This window comes from Tamandua tetradactyla, chromosome 6 (assembly GCF_023851605.1).
Source record: "Tamandua tetradactyla isolate mTamTet1 chromosome 6, mTamTet1.pri, whole genome shotgun sequence".
NCBI classification, from domain to species: Eukaryota; Metazoa; Chordata; class Mammalia; order Pilosa; family Myrmecophagidae; genus Tamandua; species Tamandua tetradactyla.
The window spans coordinates 156,462,655-156,489,660 of record NC_135332.1 but is presented as its reverse complement, the minus strand read 5'-3'; the positions used below and the strand labels follow the sequence as shown (position 1 = coordinate 156,489,660).

The 27,006-nt window shown below is 35.0% G+C and overlaps 1 long non-coding RNA gene and 1 pseudogene across 4 annotated transcripts in view; both read left to right on the top strand.

The window, feature by feature from the left end:
• The first annotated feature begins 18,002 nt into the window (after positions 1 to 18,002).
• On the top strand, positions 18,003 to 20,755 carry LOC143686868 (ATP-dependent RNA helicase DDX18 pseudogene; annotated as a pseudogene).
• Positions 20,756 to 22,703: 1,948 nt separating this feature from the next.
• The window catches only part of LOC143686450 (uncharacterized), a 116,555-nt gene continuing 112,252 nt past the window's right edge, over positions 22,704 to 27,006 (top strand). For all 4 annotated transcript variants that reach the window (XR_013177160.1, XR_013177161.1, XR_013177159.1 and 1 more), the window contains exons 1-3: positions 22,704 to 22,754; positions 23,073 to 23,112; positions 23,375 to 23,500. This is a non-coding gene — a long non-coding RNA (uncharacterized LOC143686450). The remainder of the gene's footprint in view (positions 22,755 to 23,072; positions 23,113 to 23,374; positions 23,501 to 27,006) is intronic.

Sequence of the window (27,006 nt, the reverse complement as noted above, 5' to 3'; positions counted from 1 at the left end):
AGTGTGTGTTTGTATATGACTGTGTGTGTATGTGCATGTTTGTGAGGATATTTGCATAACACTGAAAATGTTAAGGTTGGAAGTTTGTGTTACTTATAAAAGTGGTGATGGTAAACTGTATCAGAACAGTGCAGTGTAAATTTATATCTTTAAAAAACTAAATAAATGACAAGAACTCCTGGAAACATATAATTTTTGTCCACCACCTTTTGTTTGTCTGCTTTCATTGTACATTCACTGTATACTATTTTGGTAAGTGATGTTTTTAAAATTTTCCTTTTCAAAAATTATGCTTATATTCTGTAATTTTCCATTTGCTTTCAAGGTACATGAATTGTATAATATTGTATTTTTTTCCATTTCTCTTTCAAAAATTATGCCTTTACCACCCACCTTCTACTTTAATCAGTAAGGTCCCAACTTACCTATTAATCAACCATGGGTCTCATGGAAAAGAAACCCTTCCTGTACCATGTATTATTTATTTCCTGACAGGCCACTACGTATGTCATCCCAAAGACCTGTTCTGAAAGTTGCCAAATGGATAATCTCTGGCTAACATTAGAGAAAGACAGGTCATGCAGGTGTACTCAATAGTTGGAAAGAGGGAGGCCAGGTCAAACAAAAAGCACATTTAATAGAACAAGTGTAAAATAAATTAAATGTACAGAAACAAAAAGTCACCTGTCCATTCTCCACCATTTAAAATCAGACCAGCATTTGTCAATTGGTTATGGTAAAGAAAACCTGTGTTAGATAGAAATCCTAGGTGGAGACTTTAATACTTTAGATCTTTCACCATCAGATAGAATAATAAAATGTCACTTTAAAAAAAGCCTTAATAGTATAATAACTGCAAAAGATAAAATTTCCAGCATGTTGTAAATATTGACTGTTGGAGATTGAATCATGCACCCCACTAAAGATATGCTCAATTCTTAAGCTGCATTCCTGAGTGGGACCCCGTTTGTAAATGGGATCTTTTGAAGATGTTAGTAGTTAAAGTGTCACCAAACTGAATCAGGATGGGTTTTAATTTCTATTACTGAAGGTCTTATTAAGAGAAGAAATGAGGATGCAGCCAGAGAAGCCAGGGGCCAGAGGATGCCACCGGAGACCAAGGACGTAGCCGTGTGATGAGACTGCCACACCACAGCGCTCCCGCCGGAGAAAAGGGTGGACTTGCTGATGCCTTCATTTTGGACTTCTAAAAAAACAAAACAAGTCTTAAAATGGTGGTCAACAGTTTTAAACCATATTCTGATACATGCCTTTTTTGGACCTGAAATGACAAAGAATCCATTAATTAAGAACTGTACATCATCTCCTCATTTTGAAAAATTTTGAAAGTTATCTCAGTATATTGACAAGATGGTCTTAGTTATAGCAATGCAGCAGAATAAGGAAAAATGAAAAAAAAATAGGTAAAAGTGAAAGAGTTGGAATGAAGCATTTTATATCAGAACTGACAAAAAAAAACCCTTTCAATTTTAACTATTTAAAAATCATATTGTATTTCAGCTTGGAGGAAGAAGGATGCTACCTTGAAACTTCTGTAACAAATTCTCAAATTAATCACTGGCCTTTGGAAATAACTTATTTATACATGTTTTTGCTGATTTCAGGGGGAAATATAAAACAGAATTACAGTATTTTATTGAATCTATGTTACACTTCTGTCTCTACATTTCTTTTCAAGCACTGAACTCCTCAGCCTTCTGGCTCCTATATCAGAACTTATTTATAAAATTGTCTCACTTTTAGATTGTTGTCCACTGTGATACCTTCCATGATATTCATTCTTAATCTACTTCAAAGATCAGCTTTACATCCTCCTGGCCACTTTCCCTGACTTTCTTAAATACAATATTTGTGTTATATCCCTTCTTACTTTCCTATATCTTCTTTTCATAACACTCAGTACCATTGCAACTAAATTACTACATATATAATTAATTGTGTAATGTATGCTTCCCTAAGAAAAATAAATACTTAAGAATGCCACAATATCATCCTCTTCTAGTAGCTTGAAATAAATGATTTTTGTATGAATGAATGAAATGAAGATTTTGAGAAGTTAAATCCATTTCTCTCTCTTTTTTTTTACATGGGCAGGCACCAGGAATCGAAACCGGATCCTCTGGCATGGTAGGCAAGCATTCTTGCCTGCTGAGCCACCATGGCCCACCCTAAATCCATTTCTAAGGAATACAACAAACATATGATAGAGTCAATGCAATACCCATGTTTGTTTTGTTGTTATTTGTTTGTTTGTTTTTCTGCACCATATTTCTTTTGATTGCCTTGAGGAAATACAAGCAATATAAATATTGAGTTCATCTGCTGACTTTACAGATTTTTTTTTTTTTCAGATTTGGTTTTCTTTTTCACATTGAAAGACAAGTTCTAGGCTTCAATGAAGGCAGATGAAGGTTTTCCTACATGTAAACAAATAAACCTCCATACAAGGTTTGAGTTCCATTTCTTCTGTGTATTTTCTTTCTATATGAAAAGATGTAATACCTATCTGTTCTAGTTTGCTAGTTGCCAGAATGCAACACACCAGAGATGGATTGGCTTTTAATAAAAGGGGATTTATTTTGTTAGTTCTTCAGAGGAAATGCAGCTAACTTTCCACTGAGGTTCTTTCCTACGTGGGAAGGCTCAGGATGGTCTTTGTTGGCCTTCTCTCCAGGCCTCTAGTTTCCAACAACTTTCCCCAGGGTAACTTCTTTCTGCATCTCCAAAGGCTTGGGCTGAACTGTGAGTGCTGAGATGAGGTATGCCGAGCTGCTTGGGCTGTGCTATGTTGTGCTCTCTCATTTAAGCACCAGCCAATTAAGTCAAACATCATTCATTGCAGCAGGCACGCCTCCTAGCTGACTGCAGATGTAATTAGCAACAGATGAGGTTCATGTACCATTGGCTCATGTCCACAGCAACAGAACTAGGTGTCTTCACCTGGCCAAGTTGACAACTGAATCTAACTACCAGACTGTCCCTATTAACGTACATCAAGAAAGAGATTAGCGTCTTGTCTAAGCGCCTACTCAGGTTAATAAAAGCATTTATTTAAAAAGTTCAGACAAGTCTGTAGTGCCCAAAAGTAGCCTTTATAAAGCAAATTAAAATTATTTTAACTGAAATATCCAAGTCTAATATTTGTATCTGTTTTTGTATTTGTACGTGCATCTGTAGCTTTCTTGGTACATAATATGAGACATGAGGCATGGCAAGAAATAAACATGTTTGAAAAGTGAATATGCCATAGTTAATCTTATATTAAATAAAAATATTCGTGCTATGCAAATCCACTGAAGAATATCTTCCTTATCTCCCATCCATAGAAATATCACGTTCCTGAACATGTTTGAATCAAAACCATGTATATTCATAAAGTGAGTGCTTAGTGACCCAAACATAAATTACTTTACTTTTTATTTGTTACCTAGGTAATTACAATTTTAATACAAATGCATATATATCATTACAGCTATATGATAATCACCTTCATGATAACAAATATGTGCAAATTCCATTTGTGAAAAATTCATATTGGTTTGTACATAAGAATATAGTTATATATGGTCATTTATAATATATCCTGATTATGATTTAATTTCTTATCTAGGACAGTTATAGTATTTTAAATTTCACTCTAAAATAACCACTGACATCAGTCGAATGATCTGGACTTCTCAGCTCACATGGCAAAGTTCGGGTCATTGTGCTATTCCTAAGGATTCATTCACAGCTGAGCAGAAGGTGTTATTATTTTATACTGTGCTATGAAGCATAGAATCTGTCAGTCATTTTTGGATCATTTTCTTGTTGCTTGTTTTAAATGGATGACCACAGAAAGTCATAATAGATTAACTATGTTGTTTGGATGATTCTGGCATCCTGACTCCTATATAAACAGTTTTAGGCTGTATATGACTCAATAATGGGCATACTTCTTATTCTTTCTAGGCCAAGAGGACATAATTTGAATATAGAGGGCAGCTGAAGATAAACAAAAGAAATAACACACTCTGAAGGATGATGTGAAGTAGTAATTCCATTGTCAGAGAGCTGACCTTGATAATTATGGGGTCTGAATTTGTTCAAGTTGAGGAAATATTTATTTTTCTCCCTGTAGTTTAGACTGGTTTTAGAGCGGTTAGGGGCTATCTCATGTTGTGTGTATGTTTGTGTGCATGTGTGTGTGAGTGTGTGTTTGTATATGACTGTGTGTGTATGTGCATGTTTGTGAGGATATTTGCATTCTTGATGCTACAGTTATCCGTGGACAAGTGGATGAATATGGTAGTGTATTTTTGTGGGAAGATCTCCAAGTAGTTCCCACCTAGGGACCCTGCATACCCCAGGAACATTTTTATTCCAGCCTTCTGAGTATTATTCCAATAATTGCAATTATCACTTTGCTAAATAAAGCAGTGTTGAAGCAGGGATGAATCTTGCGATGAGAATGAATCATGTATGTCCAAGGAGTCTAGTTTGAGAAAGATATTCTCTTGGATATGAATGAAACTGTGAACAGGTTTAATGTCAGATGCCAGAGACCCTGCAAAAGGGAATGCTTGTAAAGTGGTTCATATAAGGTTTTCATCAAGAACTTGGAAACAATCATATTTACCTGTAGTTTCATTTTCCTACTCTATGTTATAATCCTTCTGTGGTAGTTAGATTCAGTTGTCAACTGGGCCTGGTGAACATGCCTAGTTCTGTTGCTGCAGTCATGAGCCAATGGTATATGAAACTCATCTGTTGCTGATTGCATCTGTAGTCAGCTAGGAGGCATGTCTGCTGGAATGAACAACGTTTGACTTAATTGGCTGGTGCTTAAATGAGAGAGCTTAACTTAGCACAGCCCAAACAGCTCGGCATTCCTCATCTCAGCACTCGCAGCTCAGTCCAGGCCTTTGGAGGTGCAGAAAGAAGTCACCCCGGGGGAAAGTTGTTGGAACCCAGGGGCCTGGAGAGAAGGCCAGCAGAGACCACCCTGTGCCTTCCCACGTAAGAAAGAACCTCAGTTGAAAGTTAGCTGCATTTCCTCTGAAGAACTAACAAAATAAATCCCCTTTTATTAAAAACTAATCCATCCCTGGTATGTTGCATTCCAGCAGCTAGCAAACTAGAACGCCTTCTAATTACCTGACCCCTACGATAAGGACTAATATCTATCATACAGCAACTTCTAATAAACTAAAGGTTATCTTTCATTTGTCCCTCCAGATCTTGCCTTTACCCTCTCAGTATTTTTTCACCATGCTCTATGTTCCCATGGATGTCATCTATAGGAACTATCTCAGGAGTCTCCACTGTCTTCTGCCTTCAGGTATGGTTTGCTGGTTGAGGGCCCAGCAAGATTCTGGCGAGATAGAGAAGAAGGTTGGAATATTTATTCAGGGGGCTCTCTCCACATGGAGCTGCTTTGGACTGACAAAATCCCTCAATCTCCTGTCTAGGCAAGTCTTTACATATAAAAATCTTTTTCTAGGTTCTGAAAACTTGTCTCTTTCCTTGAGTCTCTAGATCCAAGTATGGTTATCTCTGTAACTATCTGTTACTACGGTGGGAACCTGCCCACAACTTAGTAAATATTCCCTTGTTAAACTTTCCTTGTGTTACCCAATATATGTACCATCTGCTTTCTGCAAGGATGCTGATTGATATAGTCAGTGTAGGCAAGTGTGGCCTTATTGACATTGACTGAAAATACTGAATTATTGAGCTCCTTTGAATTACATTGGTTAAGTGAACAGAGCTGTTTTTGCTTTTGCTGTTGTTGCTTTAATAGATCTGGTTGAAGCAGGTAAAGAGCAGACAGGTTGAAGAATTAATTGCATGTGAAAGAATGAAAAAGTATATAGAATTCAACTGTTTTGTAAATGTATACTAAAATAAGTTGATCCTTGAAAGTTGGGTGGGGTCATATTTGAATAGGAACTTGGATCTTGAATTATGGTTTTTGGGATTCCAGAAATATTATTTTTGTACCATGGAATTTTAAAAATACAACAGTATCCATTGTATTTCCTTTTTTCTTCCATATTATTTTTCTATTTTTTTGGTGGGTGGGGTGCATGGTCTCGGAATCAAACCCAGGTCTCCTGCATGGCAGGCGAGCATTGTATCACTAAACCACCCATGCATTCTTTTTTTAATCTCTATTTTAAAAAATTATTTTATCCTTTGTTTTCTACAGATGGTTTTTAAAGACTTCGAGATCTCTGTTACGAGGTGTGGAAGTATTCACAACTTAATGTGCTGATGACTTCTTATACCTTTACTTTTCTTGGTGTGGACTTAGAATCCCAATTTAATTTGGAAGCAAGAGCTGATGTAAGCTTCCTTTGTGTAGTGTTATTTACCAGGCATTCTGCCACATTCATATATTATAATCATTGGAAAAAGTCTCCAGGCAACAATTTTTCCAAGATAAATTTGTTCTTTCTTTATAAATTGTCAACAGAATGCTCTGGCAGCTGGCCATTACTTTATAATCAAGTAAGTGCTCTTCACTATTATTGAAGCTAAAGAGAAAGCCCATAATATAATGCAAAACTATGAAATTTCCTTGAAAGGACGAAAGTAAAATTTGGCTTTGAGTTAGAGATAATAGGTCCTCAGTTGTTACTTTAACTGAATAAATATGAGCAGTACTTGACCCACTTTTGCATTCCTTTAAAATTAGGAAATAGGATTTAAGTATAAATGAAGGTAAATCTTTAAAATATCTATCACTTGTAATGGAATTTTCTCTATATTGTTTTCCTACAGTGAGAAAAATATGTGTATTATTTATAGTGGATTATGTATGCATACAATATTAAAATTGAAAAAACGTTATAATCGAAAGGTGTCATCTTAGTTTAACTTCTCAGCAATTGCAGGAATTCTCAACATACATATTATTGTATTCTAGTCCCTGTTTGAAATTGTCAAGTAATAGAAGGCTCCCCATATTTTCAGCCAGGTAGGATGTTATTCCTCATGTTGCGTGAAAACTGGAGATTAACAGGTGAAAGAGACAGAATATAAATTCAGGGACATGCATTTCCAAAGATATTTTCATCACCTTCCTATGCATTTTCAGATGTGTTGTGATAAGATGCCCAATGTGGACTAAATCCACGTATAAAAAATAAACACTTCTCCATTGAAGTAAAAAATCCATCAGATTGATGATTAGGTAATGCATACACCTATGTTACACAACTAAATAACATTTACCTTCTTAAAGGAAACATCTGCATTTAGGAATTTTCATTATGTTCAGTCTTCTCCAAGAATTAAGTTTTCTTGAATTATATTTGCATTATGAAAATGTATATTTTTTAGTTTTCCCTCAACAAGATGACAGCAATTTCAAGGATTTTTTTTATAGGGAAGAAAACAAATAACTTTTAAAGTTTTAAACGTGTTAAAATAGAGTAATGCCTACTGTTAAGGTTAATTTTTTTGCAGGATACACTATTTTTTTTAAAATATAAGCTTTAGGTATCATGCAGCAATTAAAAAAAAAGTTCTGCTATGATCTTGTATGAATAATTCTTAAGCTATATCTATGTAAATGTTAGAGTGAGTTTGATATATGAGATGGAAGTTCAGAAAAGAAGTCTGAATAGAGGTGCTGAATTGGGAATCACCAGTATAATGGTAGCAACTGAAGCCACCCTCATGGACAAGGTCATATCTGAGAGTTGAAAACTTGGAAATAAAGAACCCACAGTTAAGGTATGTTAACATTTAAAGGACTGATGGGGGAAGGGGAGACCTGACTGGGGGAAAGAAAGCCAGGAGAAAGAGTTGAAAAACGGTAAGAAAAATTTTACAAGAAGCTTAAAACTGCTGAGATAGCTACTGATTTTATATTACAGAGACCAATAGTGACCTGGAGAAGAATATTTGGGGAGCGTACTGGGGACAGAAGACAATTGTAGTGACATAAATGACTTATGTCTGGGTCAGATTAGACTGGCTTTTGTGTTTTGATTGAGACTGCATAGACATCAGGATGCTTCTGTGCAATTTCAATCCTTGCATTTTGTGCTTCTTGGAGAACTTGGATCACAAGTTTATAGAGAATTCATCTTCTCAAATATTTTGACTTTGCCCAGCATGGATTTGGGGGTACTCTTTTCCTCTTAACTGTTGCTTCCTGCTTCCTTCCACTCTGGGGGAGGGATGGGATGGAAGGCTTCAGTATCGATTATCCCAAGATAATGTGAGTGAGGTTAAAGGTTTGCAGAGGTGGAGAGAAACCTGGATGGTCCAGGCAGGTCCAATATAGTCACATCAGTCCTTAAAATCAGAGCTGTGGTCAGAGAGAGATGTGACTACAGAAGAGTCAGAAAGGAATTCAACATTGCTGTTTTTGAAGATAGGGGAGGGAGCTGTGAGCCGAGGAATGTGGGTGTGCTCTAAAAGTTGGAAAAGGCAAGTCAAGGGATTCTCCTTTTGAGCTTCTAGAAAGGAATGCAGCCCTGCGGACACCTTTAAGACTTCAGAGTTCCATAACTGTAAAATAATAAATTTGTATTGTGTTGAGCCACTATGTTTGTAGCAATTTGCTATGGCATCCAGAGAATACCAGTAAATAAATTTATTTATCGTGGAATGGAGGACTGCATGGAGTGGAAATTAACTTGAGGGTAGTGGTGATCGGTTTACAAACTGTTGTGAGAATTGGTGGGATTGAAATCATAAACCACTTAATCCAGTTCTTAGAACACAAGCTTTTAAAACTGGTATTATTTAATTTTCTTTTCTATTTGTTACAGGTGCTATGTACCGATCGATGTGGTAGGTACTGGTGATGAGATGTTTTAAAAATTATACCTATAGCTGCACCCTTGAAACTCATACTCATAATTTTCTGAAAACAGATTCATTTAATTCCAGGTTATTAAACAGTTTTGTGTGAAATAAAAGTAGAACTGAGGACCAAAAGAACAAAAACAAAAACTAAGCCACTTTTGTTTTCTTATCTGTAAAGTGGAAGAAACTTTCTCAGCACCCTTCAATATCTTAAAAGAATATAATCTTTTTCTTTTGGTGGGGATGATATGCATGGGCTGGTATCAAACCTGGATCTCCCATATGGCAGGTGAGCATTCTACACTTCACCAGCTGTACACCCAGGAGCATAATCTTTCATATCAAAACAATTGAACAAGGACAAAGTATTTTAAAAGCATGCGTTTAATACTACAGTGTGTATATGTATGTGTGTAAAGGATTGGGTATAGATTCTTAAAAATATATAATGCTATTCTGGTCTTTATTCCTCCATTTTTGGCTACATCCATTGAAGCAATAGAGATGTTGCATGCAGCCTTAAGCAATGTGTGTTTTTCACATTATTAGCTGTGGAGTCTGTTAAGCGACATTTATTTGTGCAGCTGCCATGGCTCTACAATTAAGGAGAAATACTAGATTGAAGGAAGTGTTTCTTAGTAATTTGTTGAGGATCAATTTAATTGTCCTTTGGCACCCAGTGCTACTGAAACTCAATAAATAGTTCACTTGGAGGAAATGAGATGATGAGTAAAACTGATAGAAAAATTAGATAGTCACTATTAGTCACTATTCAGCTTTTGTCCCAAGAATGATGCTATCATGCTGTGCCTAAATTAATTTCTGCAATTTAAAAAAATACAAATATAAAAAGAAGGATCTGAAAAAGATATTGAACACATGCACATTGAGAAAAAATCAAGTTGTATGCACTGTGTTAGTTTCCATACGACAACGGTTTAGATGCAATGCCTACCTTAAATGTAAAAAATAATAGTAACAATTTTTTCTATAATGTTTTTCAGTTTGGAGAACATTACTTTGTACATTAATTCATTTAAAGGAGATTAAAATCTGTGATAGATGTAGGTATACATATGTTCAACTGATTTTAAGGGTGTAAGAAAACTGTAGCAGTGTGAAGGTCAGATGAGTGATTTTGGTCAGATGTTATTGAATGACATTATTTATGATGAAATATCTCTGCCCTTCCAATTCACTGAAAAGCTTCAGGGACTGGATCTGGAAAATTTAATAATACTATGTGTGTGGGTTGATGCTGTCTATGATGGAAAAACATGTCCTTAAAATTAATCCATTCCTATAGACATGAACCCATTGAAACAGGCCCTTTTAATCATGTTACTTTGGTTAAAGTGTGGCTCAGCTAAATTTGGATGAGTCTTAATCCTGCTACTGCAGGGCCTTACAGAGAAGGTCTTACAGAGATAGCTAGGGAAAGAAGGCAGAAATCAATGGAACATAGAGAAAATAGGCTAGGCCACCATGTGCATTGCCATGTGACAGAAAAGTCAAGATCCAAGGATCACAGGTAGCTAGTCCAAGAATGCCAGTCTTCTGGGAGGAAGCATCTTCTTGATAACATCTTGAATTTGGCCTCAGAACCATGAGTCAATAAGTTCTAGTTGTTTAAGCCAACCCATTGCATGGTATTTGTTTTAGTAGCCATGAAATGAAAATGTTATTATTTATAAATCAGAATTAATTCTCCTGTTCCCATTGATACACAATTGGCCTAACATTGTTTATTGAACTGCATGTTCTTTACTCAGTGAAAATAAAAACAACCTAATTTTAAAATAGTAACTACTTATTAAAATAAGAAATCATCATATAATTTCACTGTAATTAAGTATGGCTTAGTTTAGTTTGCATTTTAAAGACTAATTCTGTAGCCTTAGGAAACAATTAAATTCTTTAGATGGAATCAATTATTTTGAAAATTTGAAGTGAAAATAGTTAAAATATGGAATAAAATTTTTGACAATATTCTGTTTGAGTTTTTAGAGCAAATTGATCAGTAGCATCAAGGGTGCTTCCCTAGGCTGACTTATATCCAACTATCTTCATTTCTCTTTTTGATTATTCCTATTGTGGATAATATCCTTGGTCTCAGAGCTTATTCTAAGTGCTTGCATTTCAACATTTAATATAGTATCTGTAGTTCAGTGGGCATTAGATAAGTATGCACTGAACTAGACTGATGAGCTTGTGGATCATTATTTAGTTGAACTACATTTACCAGTTTTTAAGTAACTGATGACATATCTAAAGATCTTAATGTTAAATAATTAGAGTTCAGGATCCCCCCAAATTCTTCATGTATATAGGGATAACCTTAGGTATCATAGTGATCTTTGTTGCGGGTACGTAGACATCACCCATTTAAAGAATTGTTAGTGTCACTATTAGAAAAAGTGCTTGTTTTGAACTGAGTTCTGTATTTGTATCCTGTGTGTCTCAAAGTTTCTAATTCTGATTACACGTTACTTGGACTGGTCTCTTTCAATTGATGCCTGTTTCAAGGCAATGGAAATCACTTTCCCAAGTACTATAATTCTTTCTGCAAACTAACACTGAGCTATGACCCCAACCAAAATATTCATGATATTGGATATTATGTTCAGAATATTGGATACTAATAGTAAAATTCATACAAAAACTTAAATTTATTAACCAGATGATTAACATTTTTCTTACCAAAACATTTTCCATACCTCTAAGGCTTACTGTTAAATCTTTAAAAATATGGCTAGAAGACTCTTTCCATTTTTTTATGTAAGTGAGCAAAGAAAATTTTCTTAAAACATGAGTCAATAATTGAGAATCACTCAAATAAAAAACAAATATGCAAGCATGTCCCATTGTTGATAAGCTTGCATTCAGAGCTATGGGACCTGAAATCAATTTCATTTATGTTTAATGAAATTAGGTTAGTACAAATTTTTAAAATGATCTCACATTCAGCAGATTGCTAGCCACTACATATGTTTCAAACCCAGTAATTCACTTCCTCTTCTGAAAAGAACAAATATGAACTGTTGGAAAAAGAAATTAACTCTCTGTAGATGGTGTCAATTTATTATTTCAATTCCTCTTTTGTATAGTAGTACATAAATTCATTTAATGTGATACTGTTTGATTTAAATAGAAAGAAGAATTGGTTTGCTGTGCTGGAAAGAATTTAAGGCTGGAGAAAATGATTTTGTTTTAGCATAATTTGATATTATTGTCTTTGAGTTGTTAATCTGATCTTGGTTTTGTCACAATCTCTGTGAATTTTGTTTCTTCATCTGTTAAATGGACCTACTAATAGCTCTTTCTTTTATTCCACAGGGTTAATCTGGGTATCAAATATCAAAATATATTTTAGTTACCTTTGTAAATTGTAAAGTGAAATAAAGTTGTATACATATGATAACTAATCTATTACTGAATAGGTATATTGAATATTTTCTTTTTGCATTGTGAATATAAAACAATGTAAGCAATTAAATTTCCATGGAAACCTTTTGAGCTAACTATCATCCCCATTTTATGTTTGCACTGATGTACAAAGATCCTAAGTAAATTGTCCAAGGTGTAAATGGAGAAGCTGGGATTCAAATGCAGGAAGTTTGAGTCCAGGGCCTATGCTTTCATCACTATACTGTACTTCCTCTCTCCTCCCTTTATGCTACTTAAATTGTGATTAAAATAGGAGTTTCCCAGTTCATAAAAATCACCAGTATAATTTCCTTGTGTAGATAGACATTTCCTTTCCAGGAAATTTTTCTGACTGTCCACATTCAAAAATAAATGTTGCGGTCCTTTTATATAAAGCATAAAATTTGCAGCAAGAATAAAAAAAGCAATATATGGCTTTATAAATGGCCATTGAAAGATTAAATCTTATATCCCTAAACTATGGTAGGATCTAAATCAGACAGTAACAACAAAAAATATTTTTCTTTCACCTAAATATGTTTATTTGATTTGTTCTTTCCTATTTTTGTCACAGTAGGATTACAGTCTTGATCGAGAAAGGGAAATAACAGTTCATGTTCCTCCAATATCATTCAAGAGTCCTTTATTTTAGGGAAAAAATCATTTAGTATAAGCTTCAACACACAGGTACATACGCAAACTAGGGTAAAGACGGACAGACAGACACAAATGTAAATATTCAACTTGTTCAACAGTTATATCATAGTTCCCTTGATGATATAAATTTATCTTCAAATAAAACAAAAACCTTAATGGAAGATCAGCATTTCTTTACACAGGATTATCTTGGTCACATCCAGGAATCACATCCATGATTCTATAAATCTGCCCTTCCTAAAGTTTAAAATGGGAAACCAACCTTACATAGAAATACTGAAGTAATATTTAAAATAATGAGTATAAATTATATAAGATAATATTTGGTACAGAGTTGTCATTCAGTTCAAACATGTTCCTCCCCAGTTGTTCAAGCAAAATGCATTCCAAAGCCATACATGATTTATCTTTTCTTTCGCCTTCAATATCTGTACCCAGCTATAAAGTAGGTATGGCTAAAGTCTTATTTATGGCAGTTCTATTTTTCAACACTAGCTCTCTTCAGGGTTTCAAACTCACATTGGTATTTCTTGGCATTGCAACACACCCTGAGAACTCGGCTAAGTTGCTATCAATATTTTCCCTTAGGAAACATGAAGAATCTTTTGCCTATTAAAAAATTGCTCCAAACATCTGGCAGTATCCAACTTTACCTGATTTTAAGGTAATATGAACTTACAGTAATCAAGATAATGAAATTATTAGTATAAGAATATGTATAGATTGATGAAACATGATAGATCCCAAAATTGAATCCTTAAAAGAAACCCAAGGATTCAGCAAGGAGTGTTTTCAACAAATGGTGCTGGAAGAGCTTGATACCTGGATGGAGAAAAAAAGGGAAATGAACATTTACCTCGTACCAATGCTCAAGTTAACACAAAATAGATTTGCTGGCATAAATATAAAAGCTAAAATTACAATACTTCTAGAATTAAACAGCAATATGTTTGTGTGTGTGATCAAAGGGTTGCTAAAATTTATTAGGTAGGGTACTGAAAGCAGGAACCAGAACAGCCAAAATTGAAAAATTGGACTTTATCAACTTTTTTTTAAATGCTCTTTAAAAGCCACCTTAAAAAAAATAAGACCATATAGTGTAAGTTTTCATGATCTATATAATTTATAAAGGTCTTGTATCCAAAATATACAAATATTTTACATCTCAATAAAAAGACAAGCCAAAAAATTGGGCAAAGTATTTGAGCAGCACAGTAGTCAATAAACACAAAAACGACCCTTAACATTATTAGTTATCAAGGAAATAGAAATGAAATCTAATACATATCAATCACAATGATTAAAATTAATAAGACTTATAATTTCAAGTGTTGGGGTGGAAATGGAGCACCTGAAATTCTTGTATGCTGCTGTGCCAAATGTAAAATGGCACACGCTCTTAGGAAAACTGCTTTAGCCATTTCTTAAGTCTTTTAACGTACACTAAAAATGATCCAGCCCTTCCATTTTTAATATTTACTCTAAAGAAATGAAAGTACATGGGAGTTTTACTGAAATTTGACTCAGTTGACAGCAAAACTTCTGTATTCCTTATGAAAAAAATCATTTTCTACATCTGTCTATGACTCTTCATTGCATTTTCTGCTCTGCTTTCTGGCAAAATTGTTTAGAGTGTTTTTCATTCACCCCTCTCCCTCTCTTTTTCTCAATCCATTCAATTTAGGCTACTTCTGTAGCCATTCAATAGATACTGTATTAATCCAAACCCATTATTAATTTCATCTTGCAAAAAACAAATCTTTAACTACATCTTATGCAAAATATCAGTGATACTTATCAAATTTACAACGCTTTGTTCACAGTTTTCAACCCTTTGATTTTGAAACACTTTTTCTCTAAGGCTAATTTGTCAAAATCTTATATTTTATCCCTCAGTAACTGCATTATTCTTCTTCATTGTGGTATGTCTGTGTACCTCAGAGATCTTACTCTAATTTCTCTTAATTATTTATATCAAATACTATTTGTTAGGTTAAAATTGTGAGTTTATTATTTGCAATATGGCCCTCTGTTAGTACCAGAGTTCTATGCCCGCTTGCTCATCAAAAACTCCAATTTTATGCCCAAAATGCATCTCAGAATGAACAGTCACAATATAATTATTCACTCAATCCAATGGCATATCAAGGATATGGTGCTGGCAACAGCCTTTTCTACTTATTCTATCTTGAGCATAAAATATAGTCCATTAGGGTGGGCCATGGTGACTCAGCAGGCAGAGTTCTTACCTGCCATGCCACAGACCCAGGTTCGATTCCTGGTGCCTGCCGTGCAAAAAAAAAAAAAAAAATATATATATATATATATAATATAGTACATTAGCCTTACTAGTTCCTAAAACCTCACTTATTAACCTCCCACACTGTGGAAAAAATTGAACAATGACAAAATAAATATTAAAATACAAAAGGATGAGGGTGCACAGCAGTTCAGTGGTAGAATACTCACCTTTCACATGGGAGACCTGGGTTTGATTCCCAGACCATGCAACAACAACAAAAAAAACCACAGAAGGATAAAATTAATTCTCTTCTAAAATGACAGTGTAGTAAGGACAAATATGATTGACCCACAAAGGATTGATTTTTTGTTTCCACAGTCAATATGGTGACAGTCAAGTTTCCAGAAAGCTCTGATTCCTTCCTAGATAGTAATTTTTGAATTGCTGAATAAATGTATGCTTTTCAGGCTTTTGTTTTCTTGGTATCTTTGCTTATTATGACAATGTTGGTATTTTTTTCTTAAACCCTCTATTCTTTTGTTTTCTCAATAATTCTTCTGATTTTCTTCCTAATATCATTGACTATTCCTAAAATTGTTCCTACGTCATGGCCAGTGCCTAAGAATATTACATATTCTCTTATATATATTTGTACCCATAATTTTTCTATCTATTGCTGGATACAGTATTACCATTGAGATCTCACTATGTTCATTAGTTATGCAAACCAGAAACTTGAGAATAATCTGCCATTTTCCTTTTGCATTACAACTACATTGATTAATTCATTAATCTTGCCAGCTTTAGTGTATAAAATTTTTCTGACCTATGTCTTTATTTGTTCCTTTCACCAATGCCAGAAGTCTGTTCCTCATTATTGATTACCTGAGTGGTTGCAACTATGATGCAATCTTGTGCTAAAGTTTTTCCCATGGTCCTGACTTTAACTGAGTTCTTCCTAGACAGCTATATATCCAGAATGGTCAATTATAAATGAATATATGATCATGCTGTTCTTTTTTTTTTTTTTTTTTTTTTTTAAAGGAAAGACAGAGAGAAGGAAGGAAGGAAGGAAGAAAGGGAAACATCTTTAAACATTTTCTTGTTTTATTGTATTCTGTTTCTCCGTTTTTGTTACATGGGCTGGGGCCGGGAATCGAACCGAGGTCCTCCGGCATAGCAGGCAAGCACTTTGCCCGCTGAGCCACCGCGGCCCGCCCGATCATGCTGTTCTTGTGCCTAAAACATTGTCAATGCTTTGGAGTCATTTTAGAGGTAAACGTCAGTTCCTTATATGGCATACAACTTCCTCCTTGACCTGGTACACCTCTAAACTTACTTATTTGTCGATTCTTCATTCCTATTTGTCCTTGTCTTTGTTTTTCTCCTTTTGAGAAATCACCATTTTTGTAGTTAAAAAATGGTTGAATATTAACAATTTCATAGTGTTTGATCAACCTGACACTCTAGTGATCCTAAATTGCCTGAAGTTTCCAGACGGCAGTGTGTTATTCCTTGTCTCTGTGATTCTGCCAACTTTGTTAAGAAGAATGTATTGAGTTCCTGATTCAAAGGTCATAACCCTGTTCTAAGGGCTTTTGTTTATATTTCTCTGTTAAAAACAGAATGGCAGATTATTTTTGATGATCCTTGCCTTCTTAAGTATTTCTTGTTAGTAAGCTTACCTATACTATGAATCAGGAACCCTGGAGCTCCTAACAGGTTTGTGCTAACCCTTGACATAGAATAATTACATGGGATTGGAATAAGGGCATATTTGGCTGCTTTTTTCCCCTCATTTATGAATATGATACTGATGAGTGATACAAGGTCTCTGAAAGTTATTTTCTCCATTATATAATGAGAATAATAAAATATAAATCTTACTAATGATGTAACTCCCACTATAATCATAATGGCATGGTGAAAATATTGTGAACTGTAATTATTTGTAATAATTGTCACTATTAGGGGATTTCCAACATAAAATCAAGATTTAAAAAATGTATATTATATATTAAATGTACACTTTTGGAAGTAAAAAACAACTACTGAATCCTCATTTACAATGAAAATTTATGAAATGTTTTGCCACAAACAATAGTAATAAACTATAAAATCCTTCAAAGTAGCTTGATGCTCTCAAAAAGTAAATTCATTTATACATAACATAATTTTGTGGTGTGAGTCTCAAGCAATACTATACTATTATTTAAACTCTTATAGAAGTTTAAATTTTGGAGAAATTCACTTCCCTAGTCATTAATACAGCTATTTTCTACTGTAATAATTGTAATACAAAGCTATTTCAAATGAAAAGGTAAACTTACATTTTATTGTGTTGTAAATACTTACAGATAGTTTAAAGAGTATTTTAATATAACAAAAGGATGATTTGTGTAATATACAAAGAATTAGGGTAGACCTTCTTTGTCATGCTTTCTTTGGCACATAACTTATGAGATAGGAGGATTACTTAAATGAACGGGATATAGGGGCATAACTTTTTATCTGTGAGTAACTGAAACCTTATTTAACAAGGCTTAAACTGTGTGCTTGCATGGTAAGAAGCCTGGGAAAAGTTTTAGAGTAGGTGACAGTTATCAAGGACCACAGATCCTTTCATCTTTTTCCTCCACCACATGAAACATGATGTAAGGTCCCTCAGGGTGACAAGATGATTTCAGCAGTTACAGCCAATGCTTCTTCATAGGGAAACATCCAGACACAGAAATGGCAATTTGTTTTTGTTTTCCTATGTTTATCATGAAGGAAAACCTATATCAAATATAAGGGAAGCAGGAGGAACCCTGCTTCACAGGCACCACAGTGAAGGTGCTTTGCCAACATCATGTCTCACCTATGAATGAAACTCCTGTGCAGGAAGATGGAGGAGAGAAACAGCGAAACCTGAAGTTACAAGAGGGCTCAGATATAAACCTATCAGAAACCCAAGGTGGAGATGAATCTGAAGTAACTGGGGAAACTGGAATACTTAAAATGTCTCAAAAACATTCTATGGATGTGAGTTTTCAGAATCTCAAAAGAGAGACATTGTCAAATGAAAGGTGGAAAATGTGAAAGTTTAAAAATCCCCAAAGAAATCTACTGTATTAACCAATAGGGAAGCAGCAATGCAGTCACTGTGCTGGTTTTAAAGGATTTATGTACCATAGAAAAGCTGTGTTTTAATCCCAATCCCATTGTGTAAAGACAGCTGTTTCTTCTAATCCCTATTCAATACTGTATGTTGGAAACTTTAATTAGATTATCTGTGTAGTGATGTGACTCAATCAAGTGTGGGTATTAAACTTGATTAGGTGGAGATGTGTCTCCACCCATTCCAGGTGGGTCTTGAAGAATTTATTGTGATCCTGTAAAAGAGGATACATTTTTTGGAGAAAATGCCTTATGAGACTGATGAGAAAGCTGCAGCAGAGTCGAGCAGAGCCACGAGGCCAAGAGAACCACAGAGTTCACCAGCCACTGACCTTTAGAGATTCTGAGAGACCAGAGAAGGATGACAGAACACTACAGAACCATGAAACAGAGAGTCCAACAGCCAGCAACTTTTGGAGACAGAGAAGGAAAACACCTCCTGGGGAGCTAGAAGGGGAGCTAGCAGATGACACCATGTTCGCCATGTGCCTTTCCAGATGTGAGAGAAACCCTGACCGTGTTTGCCGTGTGCCTTTCCACTTAAGAGAGAACCCTGAACTTCATCAGCCTTCTTGAATCAAGGTATATTCCCCTGGATGCCTTAGATTGGACATTCCTATAGATTTGCTTTAATTAGGACATTTCCATGGCCTAAAACCTATTAACTTGCAACTTATTAAATTCCCCCTTTTAAAAGCCACTCTATTGCTGGTATAATGCATTTTGGCAGCTAGCAAATTAGAACAGTCATCCGATACAGAAGCAAAAAGGAAAAAGATAAAAATGGTAGAAAATGCTGGACCTGGTGCAAAAGGAGCAAAAAACTGAAGATAAAAAGGAGTCTGAAGAAGAAGGTGCCTGAGCAGGAAAGTTTCTTCCTTTTGAAGAAACAGAAAATAGCATGGAGAAGCCAGATGATGAAGATGACAAAGTGCACAGGTTGCCCTGGGACTGATAGGACCTTTTGAGGATGCTTTATTTGTGTACCTAACTAATCTTGTCAATGAAAACACACTGAAGGTGATAAAAGAAATGGCTTTATGAACATGACTGTAATCTGACATAAAGGTATCAGAGCACTTCTGGAAGGCAGAAGCCTTCTAGTGGCAGTAAAAATGGACAGTGGCAAAACCTTCATTTCTCTTCCCTACTTTTGAATTCAAGTTAAAATTCATGCCCAGGATGGAATTGAAGTCCTTATTCTCTCACCTATTAGGGAACTGGCCATGCAGACTTTCAGTGAGCTTAAGGAGCTAATGACTCACCATGTCCACACATATGGGTTGATATTGGACAGCAGTAACAGATCTGCTGAAGCACAAAAAACTGGCTAATGGGATCATCACTGAGGCCACACCGGATGGACTCGTGGACCATAGGCAGAACTCTCCAGGGTTTATGTATAAAGCCTACGGTGGCTGGTTATTGATGAGGCTCATTGTATCTTGAGTGTTGGGTTTGAATTGGCATTAAAACAATTTATTAAACTTCTGCCAATTCCCAGACAGATCATGCTCTTTTGTGCCATGCAAACTCAGAAGAAAATTGAAGACCTGGAAAAAATTGCTCTGACAATGGAGCCATTGTACGTTGGTGTTGATGATGATAAAACTAATGCAACGTGGATGATCTTGAGCAGGGATATATCATTTGTCCCTGTGAAAAAAAGATTCCTCTGCTCTTTACATTCCTTAAGAAGAAGAAAATGTAGTGTTATTTTCATCCTATAAGTCCGTGAAATACCACTAGCTGTTGCTGAACTACATTGATTTGCCTGTCTTGGCCATTCACGGAAGGTAGAGGCAAAATAAGTGTCCATCCACTTTCTTCCAGTTCTGCGGTGTAGATTTGGGGATACTGTTTTGAATAGACTTGGCAGTATGATGGCTAGATATTCTGGAAGTAGAATGGATTGTTTAGTATGACCTTTCAGATGACTCTAAAGAATATATGCATCCTGTGATTGAACAGCTAGAGGCCTAAACAGAAGAGAAAGTGCCTTGCTTATTTTGTGCCCAGAAGTTTTGGGTTTCCTTTATTTCTTGAAGCAATTCAGGATTCCATTAAGTGAATTAGAGATTTTCTGGTCTAAAATTTCTGATATTCAGTCTTAGCTTGACAAATTGATTGAAAAGAACTGCTTCCTTCATAAGTCAGCCCCGGAAGCATGTAAGTCTTACATTCAAATATGATTCCCATTCTGTGAAACAAATCTCTAAGTTTAAAGTTGTCTCATATCTCTGTCATTCATTTTCAAGCTGCCTCCTTTTCTTGATCTGAATGTGAACAACAACAATAAACACACACACAAAAAAGAGGAAGTGGCAAATTTGGCTACCTGAAAGCCAAGGAAATTGAGAAGTCCGAAATCTTCAAAAACATTAACAGGAAATCATCGACAGCAGGCAGTTCTCTCACCAAAGACACAACTTCCTTTCATCCTGAATAGCTTTGTCCTGAAATGGATTTTTTTCCTTCCCCTGACAAAAGCACTTATTTCCATAATTTGGACTGATCTAATAAAAGTATGTGTTAAGTTGGATTTCAGGATCTGAGCCCTTGTTCTTTCTAGCAAAATTTTTATTCTGAGAGGAGATCATGTTTCAATTTTTCTTGGCAAAGCAAGGGATATTTTTGGCTTTTGTTGTGATGATTCAATGTTTTAATTTAAAATATTTTCCCCCCAAATTGTCATTGTGGTTAATAAAATTCTTTCTGTACCTTTCTCCTCTGGTGCCTAAAAATTAGTAAGTCAAAGATGCTGTGCTAACTCACTATAAAGGTCAGGTGAGAGGTGTACTAGAGAGGTGGTGATAACACAGAAAGTACTCTTGGTTTTATTTTTGGTTTGGGTTGTTTCTTGGACTTTCACAGCAGTTCTTGATCCTTCCTGGAACTGCTGTAGTATAAAAAAAACAAAAAAGCTTTGAGAAATAACCTTGCAGCATAGAGCTTTGGGAAATACCTTAGAAACACTTTAGGCTAAAGGAGGCAGCAATTTTTATGTACTACTTGTTATTTGAATAAAGGATTATTGCATTCAACATTTAGGGAGAAAAACTGGGCTTTTTTAGGCCTCATTTACACCAATAGAGGTGTAATCTACTGTTCTGTATTTGGTAACTTTGCAAATATCCTTGTTAAAATAAAAAATAACAGAGAGTGGTACGCTTCTCATTCAAATTTGTTAAATTCAAGGTGGTTTGGAATTTGGTACTCCCTTTTGACTTTGCAGACTATTTAAAGGACAGGGCAGTATATCAATAGACTCCTAGCAAGGCCATCAAATGGTCATTATTCAGCAAACATTCAGGTTAGTGTCTTTATGAGAAAAATTACCTCTTCCACAATCCATGAAACAAAAATAGATTGACATGAAAGTGGAAAATGAAGGGAGGTCAGAGAAAAGCAGCAATGCCAGTGGTTTAGTTAGATGGGTTTTCTATTGTAGGAGCTCTTTCTTTTTAGGGTGGTTTATGTAGTACAGTACTTCTATTCTGTAGTGATTCAAAATAAAAGTAGCAAGCATCATTTTGCTGTTGTGCCAATAAACGGTTCATAGAGTTCCATGAAATGTCAGGTGAGGGCAAACAGTCTTATAAGTAGCATTTCTGCAGGAAAAGAAAAGAGCAATGTTCCTTACCAGGTCTAGACCACAGGCACCTGGCTGGCCCTGTCCTCCTGGGGATCGGACATTAGGCTTGGAACTCCTGGCATTTAGTAACTTTCCATCCACTAGCTTGTTTTGTTTTGTTTGTTTGCTTCAGAAATAATGATGTAGCAAAAAATACATAAAAGCAAAAGGAACTATACTTAGTATTTGGGTATCTGTCCAGTTTTTTCTTCGTGTGCTGATTTTTTTGAACTTTTTTTTTTTTAACCAAAAGTGAAGTTATCTCTACTCATTGCTTGGTAATAAACAGGGTATTTCATAACATATTTATTGCCCCGTGTCATTAAATAATTACATTAAAAATGTGAAGTAAGCAGAGTTCCCTACATCTAATTGATAAGGATTTTATTACAAACCAGTCATTGGCACTGGGAAAAAAATAAGCTTGTGCATATTGACTTATCGATATTGACAACCTGTGGCCGGCCAGACAGGCTCCTATGCCTAAGTAAAGACAGGGATTCTTAGCTAAGAAGGGGACACTGACTGTTGCCTATGAGCAAGACTTCAGAAGCCTGCTCTAAAATGAATTCTGTTTCAAACCATACAATGAGACCACAGTGTTCAAAATGCCTGTTTGCACAGACTTCATAAAGGGAAGGTATAATGAGGTTAAAATGACTAAGAATGAAATGGCAAAGGCAGAAGAGGAGGAGAAATAGGAAAGAGGAAGTGGAGGAATATCACAATGCAATAAAGGGCTAAATTCCAAATAAACATTCTTAAGCCAACTTTCTGTCCTCAAGCCAAGGAGGGCAAGATTTACCATAGGTAATCCTCAAATTCATAGATTACAAGTGCTATCTTCTGAGTGAGTCAAAAATATATCTCATTTATTTTTCTGGTTGTTGGTGCTTTGTAAGAGTAACAAAATTCAAATGAATTTGAATGTGTTATTGGAACCATTGTGTCCTATTGTTAAATAGCATGTAATAATTGCCATATCAGGGTTTATGAACAGTTTTTTGTTTTTATTTTAGCAAAGACAGAGGACCACTGATGTAAATAATGCTTAGTAAAGATATAGTAGAACTTTTGAAATTGAACCCTAGACAGTATACATTGAAATTTGTACCCTTATGTTTAAAGATCTCTCAAGACCTCAAATAGGATCAAGACTCTTCATTAGGTGAGTCACTAGACCCACGGGGCAAATCGTTCATTCTCCTTCTGGATCTCTATCCTGAAAGCTATAAATTATAAGGAAATGTGGGTCACCCCTAAATAAACTACATACAGTCCATATGATTTAGGGGATCTCATCTGATGGGTGGAAAATATCCCAAAGCACAAAGCTGTTTGTGGGAAATTAATACATTTTTGGAAGAGGAGTTTTGGAATTTAGTTTAGTGTGGGCCTCCAATTTTCTCAAATTAAGCTCTTCCTACCAGAATCAGAAAAAGGAGAAATTCTGTGGACGAGGGAGATCTAAACAAATGCCACAGTGTGAAAGATTTGAGTGGATCTAGAATGATAAACATGATTTGATATACTCCAAAACAAGGCAAGGCATTCAGGTAGGTGGAATGATACTGTGGGGATAATTAAGTTCAAGAAACCTGCAATAAGAGAAAGGGAGATGATGGGAAGTTGCGTGACTGGAAATTAGATTGGAAAAGTTGATTGGGACAAAGTGCATGCGGTTCTCAGTCATGGAAGGCTTGTTGAGATAATTAGAGCCCCAACTAGAGAGGTGGCATGATCATGAAAAAAGAAAAAGAGCTGGAGTGAAAATTATTCTGAATATAAACTTCTTTTTGAGGAAGCGAGGCTCTGATAGGATTTAAGAGCATGGGTTCTGGAATTAGACTTGAGTTCTGAGCCCCACTGCATGATGTTTGGCCAAACATTTACCACCCTCTTTCTGTCTCAGTTTCTTCAACTGTAAAGTCAGGGAATAATGCTGTTGACTTTATCAGTATTTGTAGATTAAATTAGGTATTAAATACAGAGAATTTAGCAGGATGCTTAGAACTTAAAAAATGCTCAGTAAATATCAGCTTGGATTATTTTAGTTCCCTTAAATTTAATTATAAGTGGGAAAAGAAAAGCATATGATAAAGACATGTGGAATCACCTTCTAAGTATACAGGTCAATACCTGGGCAAACACATTGTCATGTAACCTATCTTTGTATTACTGTTTATATAATTTGGAATATATTTCAATACTACTGCATGGGACAGCTCTTTTATTCAAAACCCACATGGTTTCATTTACTAATATCTATTTTTACACAGAGATCACTGTTTCAAAAAATAGGCGATTGTAAAGAGAAGGGTCTGCCTATATTATGCACATCACATTCTTCTTCAGTTAATAGAATTATATGAGCAAGCAGGATTATGTAAATATAAAACTATGAAAGCAGCTTAGTTCAATGGACTCACAGAGGGTCATGCCTTAATAATTTTATAAGCAACCCTGTGACCAAGGAAAGGATTTAAAATGTTTTAGATGAAAACATTCAACTGAATTATCTTCTTCAGGAGGGCGTTCTGAAGTTCCTATTTGAGAGCTCTTTATGAGGAAAAACATGTATATTTTTCTCAACAACTTACATTTGTGGTTGACAAGGCAGACACAGCTTGTGGCAATGCAATCTGTTCTGAAACAGTTAAAAACATAAACAAGAATCTGAGTAATTATTGACTGATAAAGTGATATTGCTACTCATGTAAGCACATGATTAACAGGAATTGCAGAATAAAATAAATGGCCAGGAAAAATAAAATCACAGAAGCAGAACTAAAATGCATATCAGCAGCAGCATCATTTATTTCCTTGAATATTTGTCAGAGAATATTCACACTATTAAGCATAATTCAAGAAGTTATATGATATGCAACGTTCAGAGAGTTGCTACCCTGTTCCAGGCACTGTTACTCTTTTATATGCATTAGTTGCTTTAATCCCTGAAACTACTTAGGTAAAATAGTTTCTATTTTACCAATTTAAGAAACTGAAGTATAGAATTTGGGTTCAAGTCAGTTTAGAGTCTATGTTATTAGTTACTATACTCCTGAAATTACAGTATATGGACTTGCATCAGAGCACAAGGGGTTGTTTGATGAAAAATAGATTTCTAGGACCCATTCCAGAATTAATGGGTGAGACTTTCCAGGGATAGGGCCTAAGACCCTCATTTGATGACTCTGTTATTCAGAATCTGAGGAATTTTTGTTTATTAACTAGTTAAACCAATTGTTCTTGACTCCCTCCCTAAATTGCATAACACTAAAACAGTTTTATGGATTAAGAAATTGAATTTTGAAGAAATCACTAGTTTGAAATTGTAATCTGCATTTCCTGCATTGAATAATGGTCAGATTAATGATATTTATAAATAATGTACTATTATAGCTAGCAAATGAAGGACCAATCTCTGAAAATGAATCTCCAAGGACTTTTTATATTCTTATTTAATTGATGAAAATAATTGCAAGGTGTTTTAGGATCTAGAAAAGAAGTTGAAGACATGCTCTCTGACTTCAAGTTTCTTATAAATTGATTTGATTTGTTTGGTTCTATAATGAAGGTCTACTGTCTTCTGATTAGAAAAGAGGAAGAATCATGCTTCTTTTAGTTAGACTAACTTGCTCTGCTTCAGTGATCTCTGAATTAGTCTGAGCTTTTATTTTGTATATTCTTTATTTTACATTTAATCCTTATATAAAAATAGAAAGCTTTATTGCCCTGTACATAATAAGTATTATAATTTATACAAATATCAAAAAAATATTAAAGCATATTAAGAGTTCATCACAAAATTATTTTTTGTGATGAAGCCATTTGGATGGCTTGAGGATAATTTCTATGCTAAAACATCCTAAAATATTATGTTTGTAAAAATATGACTACAGTATTAGATTTCATAATACATTATATGCAGTTCACTACTGGGAAACTAATAAAATTGGTGGTTAAATGTATTTTAGTGGCAGCAGCACTGAGTTGTTTATATCAGTTTGAAATCAGCAATTCAGAGCTGCATGTAATCGTGGAACACATATAAAGAAAAGCAGTTTATACATGAGATAAGTATGAGATGATGTTTCATATATTTTTTGTTATTTTCAGGATATTATTATGCTAGCTCTATCTAGTGGTCACATGCAATTATTACAATTTAGCTATTATAAATTAAGAAACATGCTCTATTTTATACCAATTATTGTTACAAGTCATTTTTTAAAAACTGGGCTTAGTTACTAAAATTGAGAATTTTCACCTGTATTTTCTTGGTGTTGATTTTGATGCATGATATAATTTAAATGATAAAAGAATGTAAAATATTTTAAAAGCTCATAATCAATATGAATTAAGTGACATTATAAAATGCCATCTTAAAAACCTTGATGCTATTAATAGATGATCAAAGCTGTCCTGGTTTGCCAGGGTGCTATGACAAATACTGCACAATGGGCTATCTTTAACAATAAGAATTAATTGAATCACAGTTACAGAAGCTAGAAGTCCCAAACCAAGGCATCTACAAAGCCCTGCTTTCTCTTGGAATTCTGTAGCATTGTGGCACTGGTTTGCCACAATCCCTGGGATTCTTCCCTTCACATGGTGACCTCACTCTCCTTGGGTCTGCTCTTCTGGTTTCTGCTGACCTCTGGTTTCTTCCTATGGCCTTCTCTGACTCATTACATCCAAATGTCTTCTGCTTTTAAAGGATTCTAGTAATATGAATCAAGGTTCACTATGATTCAACTAGGGCATATCTTAGGTAAGGATACATCTTCAAAGGTTACTAAATCTGCATTCCTCAGAAATGCAGATTAAGATTAACAACAGTCTTTGTTGGATTTTTGTTTGTTTGTTTTTGCATGGACAGGCTCCAGGAATTGAACCCGGGTCTTTGATATGGGTCTTTGCTGGATTTTATAATTCAGTCTACCACGCTAACTTTAACATGACCTATCATTTTGGAAATTTGATGAAGACTATTTTACTAAGAAGATAGCTCAGATTTGAGTTTTTCAATGTTTGACATTTTGTTGTGCATTTTAATGTG